The 17,351-nt window shown below is 37.7% G+C and overlaps 1 protein-coding gene and 1 long non-coding RNA gene across 7 annotated transcripts in view; one reads left to right on the top strand and one right to left on the bottom strand.

The window, feature by feature from the left end:
- B3GALT1 (beta-1,3-galactosyltransferase 1) overlaps window positions 1-17,351 on the top strand; it is a 554,365-nt gene that overhangs the window by 487,101 nt on the left and 49,913 nt on the right. The window lies entirely within an intron of this gene.
- Window positions 16,188-17,351, bottom strand: part of LOC140712577 (uncharacterized) — a 79,784-nt gene continuing 78,620 nt past the window's right edge. Inside the window, exon 4 of the long non-coding RNA XR_012094210.1 lies at window positions 16,188-17,058. This is a non-coding gene — a long non-coding RNA (uncharacterized lncRNA). The remainder of the gene's footprint in view (window positions 17,059-17,351) is intronic.

Genomic DNA, 17,351 nt, shown 5'->3' on the forward strand with positions numbered 1-17,351 from the left:
ACCCAACTAAAGTTACCCAGCTAGTGAGTGGTAGGATTCAGGCAGCTTTGACCAGTAGACACTGTCTTACCTGGCTTTGTCATCCAAACTAGTTTCACAATTTTTATCACACTGCAAAAAAAAACCAGATGTAGGTAATTTTATCATTGTTTTTAGATCTGGAACGAAATTAGACCCTAAAATGGCTACATGGTTTTTCCAAGTCATAATTGGCCAAATCTCAAATTCAGAAGAGTACTTGTATAAATCCACAATCTAGCTACAGTAGACTGTCTTCTGCCTGCCTGTGTCTACTCAATGTAGTCTCTGAAGATAAACATGAAGGAATTTTTGCTATAGAATTTTATTTCCTCATTCAACTTTGCTATCAATACAGTCATTTGATCAGACTTTTAACTAATGCAGAGCACATGTGCCCAGAGGATCCTGTAATGAATCCTTTTTGTAAAATATAGAGAAAACTATAAATTATTTCCACGTAAAGTGAGCATAGATCAAGGCTGCTATATTCCTATGAGCGTTGTGGTTTACCCTTAACCAAAATTGTATTTTCTCCTTGTAAACAAGGATGAAAATTACGTTGTTTTGACCTTTAGATCACTAGATCTTGTATTTTATTTATATATTTCTCAAAAGAATTCACAAAGTTATACAGTCATTTAACCTGCTCCTAGAAAAAAAGAAAAGATAAAAAAGCAAAAATACCGGGCATGTAATAGACATGCAGTAACTACTTCTTTATGGATTGGATTATTGAACTATTCAGTACTTTGATCATTATTTAGTGCAATTTATGACTTTTAAGAGGCCATTTATCAATAACTCCTGAATGATTTTCCAAAACAAGTGCAAATCAAAAAAAAAAAAAAAAAAGAACAATATAATCTCTCTGATGGGATCCTGGTTATTGTGGTATTGATCGTACCCTCTTATGATACAGGCATTATTAACTAAAGGTGAAGAAAGCAGAGATACTATATACATTTCTCACATCGAGACTTAAGCCCTCTTGAGCTAAAATTTCCCACCTTTGCCCTGTAGACGTCTCTCTAAAATCAATCACAATGTACTTGTTAAACACCTACTATGAGCAGATTAGTCAATTGCACATTAGAGATTCCAAAATAAATAAGGCATGGCCCCTGGCTCCAAGGAGTTTGTAGTTTACTGAAAAAGACAGAATTACAAACAAATACCAAGGATATTTTGATATAAGTACTGGTAAAGCTGCCTATAAGATACTAAAGTGGTACAAAGAGGGAGTAATCCATTGACCAGAATGGGTCAGCAGTAATGTACAGGGAACTTCTTTCTTTTAGTTAGGTCTTGAGGGATAAGTAGGAGCCAGTTGAACAATGTCCTAAAAGAGCATTTTAGGATACAAAACTTGGCAGGAACCAGATGGTAGAACACCTTGTAAACCATGAAAATAGTTTGGACTTTGTTGACCATTTCTAACAGTAAGACACTGTTAAAGAATTTGAGTGGAAGAATAATGGGATTTAGTTTCCCTTCTGGAAAGGATATTATGGTTACAATTGGCTGGATAGACATAGAGCCCCAGCCTGCAGACAGGGAGGTCAGTTAGAAAATATTCTAAAAGCTCAAAAGAAAGACATTCAGGAACAAAAGCAAGATGGGGAACAGAATTTTTTTGTTTTTAAACTAAGGAGGTAAAATGGATAGAGTTGGGGAGGTGAAGAAAGAGGAAATAAAGAAAGATGACTACTCACTTGTGTGGTTCTGGGAGAATAGTGCTATTCTCCGAGCTTAGGACAGAATTTATCAGTTAAGGTGCTGTCAGCGGCAAATAACAGAAATTTCAACGAAAATAATATAAACCGAAAAGGAATTTATTTTCTCAACCACAAGTGTGGAAGTCAGGTAAGCCCAGAATTAGTCCACTGAGCAAGTCCACCAGGGCCCAGGCTCCCTTTCCCTCCATCTTTTCACTCTCCATGCTGCTGGCAGGCCTAGGATAGTGCCCACAGTTCCAGGCATCAACACGTGGCAGCATAAAGGGAGCATCGTGCACCTAGTGCTGCTTTTCAGGTAAAGGAAGCCATTTCCAGAATCTCACAGCAGATCTCAAGTCACAGTGCCAGAATGGAGTCAAATGCTTCTGCCTCTCCCAATCGCTGACAAAGGAAAGACGCCCCCGGAGTGGCTTAGATCACTGTGACTGCTGGGACTGGTTTAGCCCATCCTGTATCACGGGGAGGGTACAGATAGGAACAAAATGCTGTTACTAAGGAAGGGTTAGAGAATAACGCCAGATAGGAACTAGAATTAACGTGGTCTACTGCTGGGAAGATGATTACTTCGGATTTTCTTCCACATTTCCAATTGTGTAGGCAAGGTGCATGGAGGGGAAGGAAAACTCTAAAAGTAAAGTGGTAAGTAAAATTTCCCCAATATGCATAACCCACATCATCAATGTTTTGGAGACTCAGGAGATAAAGCAGACATCTTCGATCATTTTTATTTTTAGAAACAAAAAATTCAGCCCCCTAACCTGATGTTTGACTTGCATGGCATCTAGTCCCAAATACTTAGCAAACATATGAATAATGGACATTCATTTGCCTTCCGCAAATGTTACAGGCCACAGACTGTGTCTCTCTATAAATTCCCTGAACACATTTCCTCTTTCAAAAACTCTCCTTTCACTCCCTCCGCATAAGGAAGAGATGAAGCAATCAGACCTGACACTTTACCACTCAGCAGATTCCCTTTTACTTCAAAACCAGCCCATGTTTCAAATGAGATTTTCCAAAAAGGGGAAATTTAGGATTCTCCACCACCAGATGTTTTAGTGGAAGAGCCACAGCAAACATATGATGCGCTTTTTGCTACTTCAAACCCCATATGCACCTCGGAATTCTCAGTCCTCTGAGCCGTTCTCACATTCTAGGACTCGCCTTCTAACTGCTTTGAAATATTTCTAGTATTCCTTGAAACACAAACGTGTTCTTCTGAGTTTAACACTAGTCTGATTCAATTATTTTTCAGCTTTATTATCACTGAATAAACTAAAACCTTACAGCGAGCCTAATGAATGTATGTTTTATTCAAATAAGTCTGCTTGAATTTGATGTTTTTAATAAAGAAATACACCGTCTGGAACATGTTGCTTTAGTTCAGGAAGTAAAATAATAAAATTCTTTCTGTTGATTTACTGTTGCGTAAAAAATTGTAAGAGAAGTGCCAGCTACTTTGTTGTACTTCGTATAACAATAACCAGAGCATTTAATAAACAAACCATATGTTGAAAATTCCCTCATTTAGCAGGAACCCAACTGAAGTGATAGTTTCGAATTCTGACTCCTCCCTAGCCAACCTAACAGAACAGAAAACCAGAAAGCTTTGCTGCATACCCGTTATTCTCCTCAACCTTGAAATTTATACATAAGGCATTTAGTAAAGCCCCTTTGATATAATAGAAAGGTCAATTGCATTGTCATTGTTTTTCTAACATGCTATTTGTTGAGCAAATCCTTTTTATTTCTCCTCCAAAAAAGTTTAGGTTGGAATGCACTAATGTGATAAGCTGTTGACTTTCATCCTGGTCATTTAATTCCACAAAGTCAAAATGATCAAAGACTAAGCGATTTCTCACCTTGCTTTAATCTTGCTGCCTCCATGGAAGAGGGAAGGTAAACAGTCACACAAAGCTCCAATTACCAATATCAAGATAAAAAAGAAATAGCTTTCCTTTTCCCATCTTTGAAATTATATATGGATGTATGTAAAATACATTTCATAGCCCCAAGTCCTTTCTTTCTGATTGCCAACCATTGATTCTGAACAAGAACAAATAACATGGATGAGCAGAAGGAGAGGTAACCCGGTTACTAGGTAGTCTTAGTGAGTACCATGGTAGCATGGTGCCCTTTGGACAGGTTTCTACTACCAAACTCAGCTGCCCTTTGCTTTTTTATTATTTCAATTAAAGTTCTATTGGAAAACTATCATTTATACTTTCCCATGAACCTATGTAGAAGATATGTGGTTAAGAGAATTAAAGAGAGCCAAAACTCTAAGGCAAGACAGAAATAATTTCATATTATTTTCTCCAAAACAGAAACCTAAGGGGAAGAGTATTCTGTGACCACATGACACCAATGGTCCCTTTTGAAAATTTTAATTAAGAAAAACCACCCAAATAACTCACTTTTGCATGTGGGCTGCCTCCTTTCTGCCCCGGTGAAAGTCATCATTGCTTTTTTGGCAGAATTGCCCTTGTGTTTGCCTGAATTCACTAAAATAATTGGTTATTTTATGTCTGCCTTAAAAATAACTCCCTTCCCAAACCATTTTTTTTCTTCTCTATTCTTTGGTAATATTCAGGACATTTACTCAAGTCTTAGAATCAATCCAGTGCTGTACTCTAAGGAGAATCCTGATGCCTTCGCTTATCTCTGTGCTAAGATAGGTTGCCCCCACAGTCTCTACCAACAAGAATCCATGCTGGTTGGTTTTCTCATTTTTCACAGGAAACTGACAGTCCTACCACCGGTTGATTTAAATTCTAAAGCTTATAGATCCATCACCAATCAGCATTATAGAAAACTAGCTCTCCAAGGTTTCCTCCAGAAAATGAACTTTGAATGGTCAGCAATGCAGATATTTCTAGCACCAGATAAAAGAGTGATTTAAGAGAAAATGGAGGGTAATTGACTCATTTATGTATTCATATCCTGGGCAATGCATTCATGTCATAATGATCTGGTTTCTCCTGGAACTGACTTCACTAAATTGTGCTTTAATGTTTGTTCATGGCTTTCAGTTGATTTAATAACCGGTTGTGTAAAATACACTTCAACTTTTGGATAGTGCTCATTATATAATTTAGTCGTCCCTCTGTATGCACAAATTATTCTAGAATTTAATGTCAAAATAACTTAGTCTCCTGTGAGAAACTGATATGTGTATTACTTTCTGATTTTTTTAAAAAAATATGTGACTAACTTGTCACATTTCTCACCTTTGCACTGGCTGCCAGGAAGCTCTAAACAATGCAAATCTAAACAAGGTCTGTGGCTATTAGTGACAATAATAATTTTTATGATTAACTTATTTGATTGTTTCATAAATCAGGTCTGATTTTTCACTTTTCTATGTGCCTTATGAATATCTTCTGCCTTATATCCTTGAAGTATTTTTTGGTAAGAGATGATGTGTCTGAAAATGCAAAAATTAAATTTTTCTTATCTTGGCATAATAACATTTTCTCATTCTAAAACATATGAAAGTTTTATAGGCCAAATACAGTGGCTCACACCTGTAATCCTAGCACTTTGGGAGGCTGAAGTGGGCAGATCACTTGAGACCAGGAATTTGAGACCAGCCTGGCCAACATGGCAAAACCCCATCTCTACTAAAAATACAAAAAAATTAGCCAGGTGTGGTGGTGCTTGCCTGTAATCCCAGCTACTCGGGAGGCTGAGGCACAAAAATTGCTTGAACCCGGGAGGCGGAGGTTGCAGTGAGCTGAGACTGCGCCACTGCACTCCAGCCTGGGTGACAGAGTGAGACTCTGCCTCAAAAAATAATAATAAAACATATGAAGGTTTTATAAAGAAATGATAATCAAATATTTTATCTTTTATGTTAAAAATATTGAAGAACAGAAATGAATATGATAGATTATAGTAGACATTAACAAGCAATTAGTAAAATTAAAGATTTTTCTCCAGTGAGGCTAGGTTGATGCAGGAGACTGCCGGGACATTTTCTTTTCTTTTTAAATTGAGCATTTTTTTCTTCATCTTTTATTTTAAGTTTTGAGGTACATGTGCAGGACGTGCAGGTTGGTTACATAGGTAAACGTGTGCCATGGTGGCTTGCTGTACAGATCAGCCCATCCCTAGGTATTAAGCCCAGCATCCATTAGCTAATCTTTCTAATGCTCTTCCTCCTCCTATCCCCCAAAAGGCTCCAGTGTGTGTTGTTCCCCCCATCCATGTCTCCATGTGTTCTCATCATTAGCTCCCACTTGTAAGTGAGAACATGTGTTATTTGGTTTTCTGTTCCTGCTTGAGTTTGCTGAGGATAACGACTTCCAGCTCCATCCATGTTTCTGCAAAGGACATTGACTCATTTTTTTTTATGGCTGCATAGTATTCCATGAGTATATGTACCACATTTTCTTTATCCAGTCTGTCAGTGATGGACATTTTGGGTTGATTCCATGTCTTTGCTATTGTGAATAGTGCTGGAATGAATATACTAGTGCATGTATCTTTATAATAGGATGATTTATATTCCTTTGGATATATACCCAGTAATGGGATTGCTGGGTCAAATGGTATTTCTGCTTCTAGATCTTTGAGGAATTGCCACACTGTCTTCCACAGTGGTTGAACTAATTTACACTCCCACCAGCAGTGTAAATATTAGACCTTTGTCAGATGGATAGATTGCAAAAATTTTCCATTCTGTAGGTTGTCTGTTTGCTCTGATAATAGTTTCTTTTGCCGTGAAGAAGCTCTTTGGTTTAATTAAATCCCATTTGTCAATTTTAGCTTCTGTTGCAATTGCTTTTGGTGTTTTCATCATGAAATCTTTCCCTAGGCCTATGTCCTGAATGGTATTGCCTAGGTTTTCTTCTAGGGTTTTTATGGTCTTGGGTTTTACCTTTAAGTCTTTAATCCATCTTGAGTTAATTTTTGTATAAGGTGTAAGGGAGGGGTCCAATTTTAATTTTCTGCATATGAGTAGCCAGTTCTCCCAGCACCATTTATTAAATAGGGAATCCTTTCCCCATTGCTTGTTTTTCTTGGGTTAGTTGAAAATAGATGGTTGTAGGTGTGGTGTGGGTCTTATTTCTGAGTTCTCTGTTATGTTCTATTGATCTATGTGTCTATTTTTATACCAGTACCATGCTGTTTTTGTTACTGTAGCCCTGTAGTATAGTTTGAAATCAGGTAGCATGATGCTTCCAACTTCGTTCTTTTTGCTTCAGATTGTCTTGGCTATTGAAGCTCTTTTTTGGTTTGCAGGAACATTTTCAAGAGGCCATGAAGTAGAGGATAGTTTTGGCAATTTTTTCACATCACCTTAAATATGCCATCATTATACCACTAAATTACAGTCAGATTGTCTATATTTCTGACTTTTCTAAAAGCTGTTGTCTTCTTGAGGGTATGACCCGTTATTTAGTCATTCCCAGTAGATACCATAATATGTGACCCATAGTAGGGCTTCAAGAAATATTTCTGAATGTCAAGTGAGTTTTCGTATATTCAAAGGCATTCTTGTCTTAATGTTTCAAGGTGCTTTCCAATCCTGTAATTTCAGTGAATGCCCTCTTATTTATGTTGCCATAGATACCATTCCTTAATATAGTACTTGATGCAGCCCCTTGGTTTTGAAATTATTTCACCTGTGAGCAGGACATTATCAGATTTTTGTATTTCAATAGCTTTAGGGGTACAAGTAGTTTTTGATTACATGGATAAATTGTATAGTGGTGAAGTCTATACAGTTCCAGTGCTCCTGCCGTCTGAACAGTGTACATTGTACCCAATAGGTGATTTTTATATCCTTAACCCCCTCCAACCTCCCCCTTCCAAGTCTCCAAGGTCCATTATGTTACTCTGTATACCTTTGTGTACCCTTGGCTTAGCTCCCTCTTATACATGAAAACATGCAGTAGGACATTTTCAGATTAAAAGAAACCTGCATCCAAGCATTTCTCTCGTTGTCGATGAAATATACCAAAATCAACTCTTGAAGACAGATTGTCAGCTTCAGAACCCAAGAAAAATTAACACAATATATTGTAAAGGATTGTTTTTACTAAACTAACTTTTCCTAAAAATAGTGGTGATTATCCAGCACATATAAACAGAGAATTTGAACAATTGTTTCAAACCAAGTCATTAAACTCGATTTTAAGTTTTGAGAAGTCATGCTTTCTAGAGCACTCTAAATGACTCTTAGTGGTTTTATTTCTTGTGCCTGGTGCCTGTTCCTGTCAAGCTGTGATGAGGTTGTAATCTCATTAAGAAATGAGGGGCAAGTTTAAAGCAAATGTTAAAGGACAATCTAATTGCTTTGTGAAATGTGAAATGTGTTCAAGACCCACAGACAAAGGTTCTTAGTTTTAACAAAATTTCTGTCTGACTTCAATAAAAAAGTTCTATTAATGCAATGCGTATATACACACATATGTATACACATAGTTTCTCTTCGTTAGAACATATGCTTCACCAGAACAGGGATTTTTATCTGTTTTGTACACTAATTTATTCCAAGTACCTAAAATAGGACCTGACTTGAATCTTTTCTCAGTAGACATTTGTTGAATGAATATAAAAAGTTCATGCTGAGTGAAAGATAGAATTTCACTGTTAGCTCTAATGTAGTCCAATTAAACTGTTCCCATCATTTTATTTCATGGACATAAAATCAATGGGACAGGAAGCCCCAGAGGAGAAACATGGAATATACAAGTAGCTCCCAGAATAGTCAGTGCTCAGCATCCTTGTATGATGCCTCCAAAAATTTGGAACCCCAAGATTATTTATCCCCATGATCAAATAATCTCTGGAACACTTTCTCACCATTAAGTAAAATGTTTAGGAAGGAAAAACTCCCACCTGAACTACCCTCCCCCCACCCATTATCACTCTACCCTGTTCACAACCTTCCCTTGAAGCTTTCTTCCCGACAGAGCAGAATCAAATAAAGCATAAAGACATATAAGTACAATTAAGTTCCAACCTAAAAGAAAGTACTTAATACACTAAAAGTACTATCTGCCTAGTACTATCTGTGTCTCGGCTTCCCTACCTAACCACAGATCCTTGAGACTTTGAAATGATTCCTCACTGTTGGACAGCCTTTGGAAACTTGGCCTCACACTATTTAAACTCATCTTTTCAGCTTCACAAAAGAGAGGTTTCCAGGGAGGAACCAAAAAAAAAGTCTGTTAATCCTTGTCTCTGTCAGTGACTGGGGATGGGCAATTGTTGTCTGAATGAGACCAGTTCTTGTTGAGTCCTTAGAGACCATAAAGAGCATAGATGGACAGCTTTCACGTCTTCACCTAGAGGTCCCAAGGTCATTTAGCTTTGACAGGCAGAGTCTAGAGAAAGCATTTGTAGAAAGGAGACAGTGTCTAAACACCCATGTTTGGAAACCATACATGAGAAATGATTTCAAAAGAACCACTCAGTGAATATATCCATTGAGGGTTGTTTCTATTTGACGGAAATTCATCAGGGTGAAAGGTGAAGGGGCCAATCAGACATGTAAATAATGAGTAAATGCATTATTTAGTACTTGACAAAACAGGCTTTTGGCTAGAATGCACAGTTATAGACATAGTCTTGAATACTGTACTGCAGACATCCGGGCCTGAGGCTCTGAGCATAGATCCTTCAGAGCAATAGTGAAAACAAAACCAGTTGATGTGTATTTGTCATCTCTCAAAGAACCCATCCCTGGAAAATTCACCCCATTTTGTTTGTCTTCCCTCTGAATGAATAAGAGAAATCATCGTAGACATAGGAGATGGAAGAAAAAATGCGAATCTTCATTTTAAATAATTCATTTCCTCCAGACTACACTTAAAATTTAAAGATCTAGTTTAAACATAAAATGAGAAACTTGAGTCTTATATTTGTGATGTTTTTATTCACTTTGCATCAAAGACTGGTCTTATTCAACTGGCTTTATTTTTACTAATGCCCTGAAGGACCTATATTGTCAAAGCCTCAGGCCCTGATGTTTGTAGTACAGTATTCAAGACTGTACATGACTATGCAATCTAGGCAAGAGTGTGTTTTGTCAAGTAGCTAATAATGCATTGTTAAAATCTGACTGGATTCTTCGGAAAAAAATAATAGTGCATCTGCTTTCCATTAAATTTTCTAAAGGACATAAATGTTTTTATTTGCTATGATGAGTTACCTGAATGTCATGCCATAATATAACATGACAAAACTTAACCCGGAGTGATTCAGCATGGCAACATTTATGGGGAAAGGATTTCAAGTATTTTAGATTGATTTACCATATTAGCAAGCGTTGCCTGGAATTTGCTGCAGCCTCTCAAGTCTAAAGGCATTAAATGTCACATGATTTCGGTGCACGCCTAATACCAAATACCAGCTCTCATAGAGTTACGCTGAAGAGAAGCCACCATGGATCAGCCAACTACAATCTCCTGGTGTCTGACAGACTGGGATTTTATACAAGCTTTCTGGGGTATCCCTTCACATGTTTGGAGGCAAGAGGCAAGAATCATTCTCTCTGCACACACAGGCAGCTGTGCCACAGGGCACAGTTGGGTGAGAATATACTGTAGAACTGTAGCCACACTACAAGTGGACGTATTGAGATGACAACTTGTACTGCAGTCCTCCCTGTGAGCTCAAATAGCCTTCATTGTGAAGTGTCCAGCATACCGACTTAGCGTGTGGTAGACATGATTGTCAATTTCGGGGGCAGCCTCTGAAGTTACAAGGAATGAAAACATTCTCAGCATCTGAACTTAAGCCTAGTGGAAGAAAACAGATCCGAGAGAGGCAAGACCTGGAGCCAGCACCTCACTGGCCCCCGAAAAGGCTATTGATCTCATTTTGTGTGGTTGTTTTTCATTATTTTTTAAATTATAAGAGTAATATTTGAATGCATGATTGTTGTAAACCCCTCAAATGATACAGAGGTCTAGAGAATGAAAAGAAATCCCTGTGCACCACCAACTCCTTGCACAATTTCACTTTTATACCCAGAGGTAATGCCTATTGTTTTGCATGTGTTTTATTTTGGGGCTAAGCCTAAACATTTCATCTTAATATAACCAAATGGCTAAATGATTCTTATAATGGAACTCATTCATAATTGAAAATCCTATTGTATCTATCATACCTCCATTGTATTACATGCCCCTATTAAGCCTTTGTTATAATTATTTTATTAGTAACTCTTGAAATACATTACCCCAGGTTAGAGCAATGCATCTAATCCAAAAAGGACAACTCTTTCTTAACGTTTAAAATGTTCTGATTGCCCATAGATAGTTGCTATGTTTTTCTAATTGATGGATTGAAAAATAGCAATAACAAAAATGTACAATGAAGTTGGCAACACTTTTAAATAAATTAGTATTTTTTATCACAAAGGTATATATTCACATTGGAAAAATTATAGTACCTACACATATGTTATTTAGGCTGCAAAAAATGATTGATGTGCAAATGGATTGTGAGGTAACAGAGGAAATTAATTAAGTCATCACTGCTGACAATGTTCATTTGGCCCTAACACACACACACACACACACACACACACACACACACACACACACCCCTTGGGCTGGGGAATGGTTTCAGAATACAGAAGCTTTCCATCAAACAGGAAAGTCTACTTAGAGCCAATCCTTAAAAAAATTGCAGTGAAGCAATAGTGCACTAAACAAGATGGCTAAATGGGTCATCATTTAATTTTTAGATACTTATGCGTTTGAAGAACAAATAGACTTCCTATTCCAAAATAGCTCAATTATGTTTTGATTGCAACATCAGATTTTCCAAGGATCTTGGATCTCAAATACTGTAATCATTTATACATAAATTGATCACTACTTTACAAAAATAAAAACTTGCTGTGGCAGTGGTATAGTGTGGGCATATGTGGAGTTTTCTACCGTCCCTGAGATTTCACAGTCTGCGTAGGTCTATTGTTTTTGGGAAACATGTTGTTGGATTCTGGATGATTTAAGGTATCTGCAGTCTTCCAGGTAAGGAAGATGAGAAATGTGCTGGTGCTGTGACTCTGCAGAGCCCCATCAGAACAGGGGCTTGTGTGTAGCAGCTCACCCATCCCTTTGACCTTTAGCAGATGGTTTTGCTCTGCGTACTTGGCATCATTGGCTTCCTGAGCAAAAGCCTCATAAATGAAAGAACATTCAGTCCATTTATCCAAAACTCTCCTAAGGAATACTTTCTTTATATAAAGTACACTTTTACTGAGCCATTCACACTCTCATTCTATCACACACGGCACAATCCTATTGAGTAGTGAGCGGTTCTAGGGTAGGCATTCAGCCCCATGAAAGAGTTGTATTTTACTTTAATGGAGGCATATTTCACAGGTGCTTTTGTATTTATGACCATCTTTTTTCCAGGGAAATATGTATTGCACGAAGTATACACACATTTGCCCTGATTTATGACTCTTCTCAAAATGTGTTTTGAGATGGAGTCTCACTCTGCTGCCCGGGCGGGAGTACAGTGGCGTGATCTCGGCACACTGCAACCTCTCAGGTTCAAGACATTCTCCTGCCTCAGACTCCCGAGTAGCTGGGATTACAGGTGGGAACCACCACGCCCAACTAATTTTTATATTTTTAGTAGAGATGGGGTTTTACCACGTTGCCCCAGGCTGGTCTCAAACTCCTGACTTCAAGTGATCTGCTCGCCTCGGCCTCCCAAAGTGCTGGGATTACAGGCATGAGTCATCATGCCCAGCCTTAAAATTTCTTTTTTTTTTTTAGTTTATTTTTTCATTGAAAGAGAAAAGTGAACAGATTGGTATTTAGGAGCCAGACCAAGAAGAAGGAACAGATTGACTGCTTAAGGTATCGTATCTTTGGGGTTACTGTTGTGCCAACTTTAATGAATATAGGCAGAACCAGGAATCTTAATGTAAATTTTAACTCCAACATTGACCATTCCAGCCATCTGTGTATTACAAAGTACGTCATTGTTTACTACCTAGAGTTTAACATCCAACTAAGCTTGCTAAGCCTCATAGATCCCACTGCTTGCCCCACACAAAGAAAACAACACAAAGGCAGCTTATCAGATAATTTTTAATAGAACTCCAGAAAAACTCTGCACTTACTGCCCCAAGTTGTCGATTGTTATCTTGGCAGAAAAATAGTTGCTTTTCCTCCTATCTGTTAAAATGTACAGCTTCCTCCTGGGAAGAAATCAGGTAAAAGTAATAATAGAAGAAGAAAGCAGGAGGATGTAGCTCATTCACTGTGTTCTCAGTACCAGAATGGGCTGCCTAAACATCAGAGAAGTTCGAGGCAACAAAGAGTGGCAGGCTGTCCAGGTGATATATTGCAGTGGAGGTAGCAAGAAGTAGTATCTTAGATGCTTAGCAAAGAAGAGATTCTAGATCAAAAAACCTGGAAAAAAATAGCATTAATCAAAGTACTGAATAGATATAAAATTGCGTTCATGTAGCATAATTGTAATGAAAACTGTAAGCCTTCTTTTATAAACCTATTACTTGAGTGTCTGACATTCAGATCAAGTTCTGGGATCTTCAGTCTACAGGCTTTATCTATCTTTGTTTTCCAATCAAAGGACTTGTGTTTTTGAGCATGAGTTCTAACCATTTCTCTGTCTACTCATGGCATTTCTAAACTGATTTATCTCACAACTTAGCCAAGGCATAGGAAACACTTTCACAGGGACAGATTTAACTCCCTTTTTCTTTGGAAAGTCTACTGAGGAAAATGTGTCCAATTTGGAAGTAACAGGTATGCATTTTCTGTTCACTTTCAAGTGCTCATCAATAAAAACCTATGGTGAGAAAAGAACTTTATGTTTCAGAGGAAAGGGCACACTGCTCTTATACTAGGCCTATTGCCACATACAACTTCAACAAATCTCCTTAATCTTGATCAATTCTCATTCAAGATCTCATTGATCTCATTGATGTTTGCAAAAAACCAATCCCCATCCAGTACAATTGATTAAGGGCAAAGAGTGGCTTCTTTTTAAGTCCCACCTCCCAATCTCCTACCTTCTGGGGGCTGCTGCAGGTTCCCTGTTATGCCTCTCTGGTCAATACAGCTGCCAACATCTGTACCAAATATTCCTGGGTATAATGGAGAACCACTTAAGTCAGGAGGTAGATTGTTTTCCAAGCATATATCAGGTCAAGATGCCATCCCTTAAATTAAGAGATACTATTGCTGTTTCAACTGTCTGTAGGGCATAATCATTAACCTCTTGGTTCTGGCTGTTTTTCAGTGGTGGTGATACATGTGTACAGATGTTGGACTATTATCTCACCCATTTTCCCTATTAACAGATACAATATCCATTTCTAAAAAGACTGATCTAGAACAAAATGCCTGTAGAAAAATAAGCAAAAGCAAAACAACGCCCACAGATGTCCAGTGTCATTTCTCACTGGAGCTAACTGGCTGCAGAGAGCCCGTGTTAAAATCAGAAGTCACGTTCAAATTCCATGAGCTTACAAGGCATGGTTTCCTATAACAGTGTTTGCAAGATATGCTAAGCATGACCTGAGAAATCCAGCTGGGCAGAAGTAGACTCAGTCAATATATAAACTTTCCAAAATTCCTTGGCACATATGCCCTGGAATGGACTTAATTTTAATAACTAGTTTCTTCCATCTGAAAAGGCAGAGGCCTAAAGCTATATCTAAAAAGTTTGACAGCCAGACATTAACAAGGATCTATCCCATTGTTCTGTGTTTGCTTGTTATAAAGGTAAATGCATGTTCTACCAAAATTATTTATGAAACAACTCATTTATCTAGGCTAAAATTTTATAGGTAGATATAAATTAGAACATTTATATTCCTGAATGGCATTATAAAATTACATCAAAATTTTAAAAGGCTCATGGTTTCCAGATATTTGGAATTTATTGCTTAGTAAGACTTTGAGAACAACTTGGGTTTTCTCCATTCCTCTTTCAGTCCTCAGGACCTAGCATATGAATTCCATGTAAAAGGAAAATAAAAATATTGCTGAATTGTTGAAAGACTAGCTCAGATGTATTTCAGTTTAAAATTAGGAAAAATAGGCCAGATTATTTTTAGGGCTCCGGGCTACATTCCTTCATCCTCTCAATATCCCCTGTGTGATCAGCAGAAACAGTAACTGGATTTATATTTTACAGTCCAAAAAAGGGAAGCTTTGCTCTTAATTACCAATATTCTGAATACCTCATTCAAGAGAAGAATGCATTTAATCACACACCAAGACATACACACATACACACACACACATACACACACGACCACCACCACCACCACCACCAAACCACACAGTTCAGAGTCCGTTTTTTTATTATCTCCGTTACTATACTTTATTATCTGGATGATATCTGTCTCCAGAAAGACACAAGATTCTCTGTATCTCCAGCCCTGGTAGAATATGACAGTACAGAAAATAACACAGTTTTTTTTAATGAAGCAATAAATATAACAGGAGAGGAAGAAACTGAATACAGAATCCAAATGTGGCCCTAGCTATATCTCATCAATTCATTTAAGAAGATATTGAAATAGACTCTGTGCTGAGTTGTGATGTATAAGACAGTTTGCTCCCAATGATTTTATGTCATGGAAGAGTATTTCTTGGAATCCTCACTTTCTGTCTTCTTTGATGCTTGTTATAGAAATGTGGCAGCTGATAGAACAGATATAGTCAATATTCAGTCACTTTTTAATCGCTAAATTTCAGAATCATCCATGCTTGTCTTATTGAGTTTCCACATTCTAGCCTTATTTAAAATCAGGACAACTTCCCCCCCCCCCCCCCATTTTATGCCCTTTTTTTTTTTTTATAAATTGATTGCCTAACTGATGTTTTTGCAATTACTACATTGCCAGGAGTTAATATGGGTATAGGACGTAAGGTGCAAAGCTGAGAAGAAATTCTGTATAATCTGTGCCTGTCTGTCAAATCTTGTATATTCCTTTAGTTGCCTTTTTCTATAAAGAGCTCAGAAGAGGAAAGAACTTTGATACATGTGCAGCTTTGTTCAGAATAGTACCCTTAAATATTTCTGCTACCCAAGCTAATGGTGAACTCTCCCATACAAACTCTCTGAGTTTCCTAAAGATAATAGTACTTAAATACAGCAATTGGATATTGAATTGCATACAGCAATATCCTTCTTAGGATGGACTAAGTTTAAAATCAACTTTTAAAATAGCTGGAGTGATTTTAACTGAAATTCTTTGGTTAAATTCTTGGCTAACGTGTCTAAAATCTTCTCCTACTTTCTGCACCCTAAACTGGCTCCAAAAATATTTTGAGACTTCATTAAACAATTATATGCCATAATTATTGTTATTCTACTTCATTAGTATGAATGACCATGTTTACAAGTAAAGGCATAGCAATACATTTAAACAAAATCATTTCAGTAATCATTTCAGCTGGGTTTGTTTTTTCTTTCTGAGTACTTTATTCAGGATCTTGTTTGGTCATTACTAGTTCTTATTAAATACTTCTTTGATAACTCTGTCACTTGGGCTTTGGAGGTCATATCACTAAGTTGTATCTTAAAGAGAGTGTTCCATTTCCATGGGAGCTTAGTTGCCTCTTTCAGAAAGGCAGTAAGAAAGATCACTGATAACATGGCAGGGATAGAAATCCTGAGATTAGAATAATACTTGGTAGAACAGAGGAGACTTGGCCTAAAGAAGCTATAACAATACAAGACTTAGGATTATTGTATAGAATTCCTTCTATTGTAGCACTGCTAACAATTAAGAACCCAGATCGCACCACTGCACTTCCAGCCTGGGTGACAGAGTGAGACTCCATCTCAAAAAAAAAAAAAAAAAGAAACAAACAAAGAAAAAAAACAACAACAAAAGAATTTATGGCATGAATTTGGGCATAGAGATATGGAAGCAATCTTTCTTCACTGTGGGTTTTCTGGCAAACCAGCTTTCTAGGCAAGGGAAGTGGGAGAACCCCTGATTTCTAGCATTGCCTATTAGTGTGTTATAAATGTATATGCCACCAGTTTCAAGATATCAACATGATGTCATTGAATGTGAAGTTGGGAAGAAGTGTGCACCACCAGCTCTGCCCAAGCCCATGCAAGCTGGCCTGGCAGCTACTGGACTCTGCAGAACCATCCCAACTCCAGAGCTCCCTGCAAGGTCAGCTCAGGTCTGTGCTGTGACTGCATCAAAGTCCAGACTCTCCCTTTGCCTTCTTCTTTCTCCTCTCCCATTAGGGACAGGTGTTGTTCCTAAGAACATACGCCAATAAACTTCCTGCATGAGAATCTCAGAGTCCCAAAGCGACCCCACCTACAATGAAGACAAATTGAAAGTTAAGTTCATGATCATTGAAACAGAGAGAGCGAAAGTCCTCTGTTCTCTCTCCTAAATTCATTAACTAATGAGATCAACTATGGCCTCCTTCTGGTTTCCACCTGGTTCCCTAATGAATCATAGAATTTACCTTGATAAGTTAATAAATGGGCAACTCAGTGGCGCTTTGTGTTTTGTTCTGTTGGTCTTTATTTAAGTCCTTTATCTCAAACAGACCACACACAAACCAGGATCAAATGTAGCCAGATGCTGACATTAGAGATCCACAG

This window comes from Chlorocebus sabaeus, chromosome 10 (genome assembly GCF_047675955.1).
Source record: "Chlorocebus sabaeus isolate Y175 chromosome 10, mChlSab1.0.hap1, whole genome shotgun sequence".
In the NCBI taxonomy this organism is placed as follows: Eukaryota; Metazoa; Chordata; class Mammalia; order Primates; family Cercopithecidae; genus Chlorocebus; species Chlorocebus sabaeus.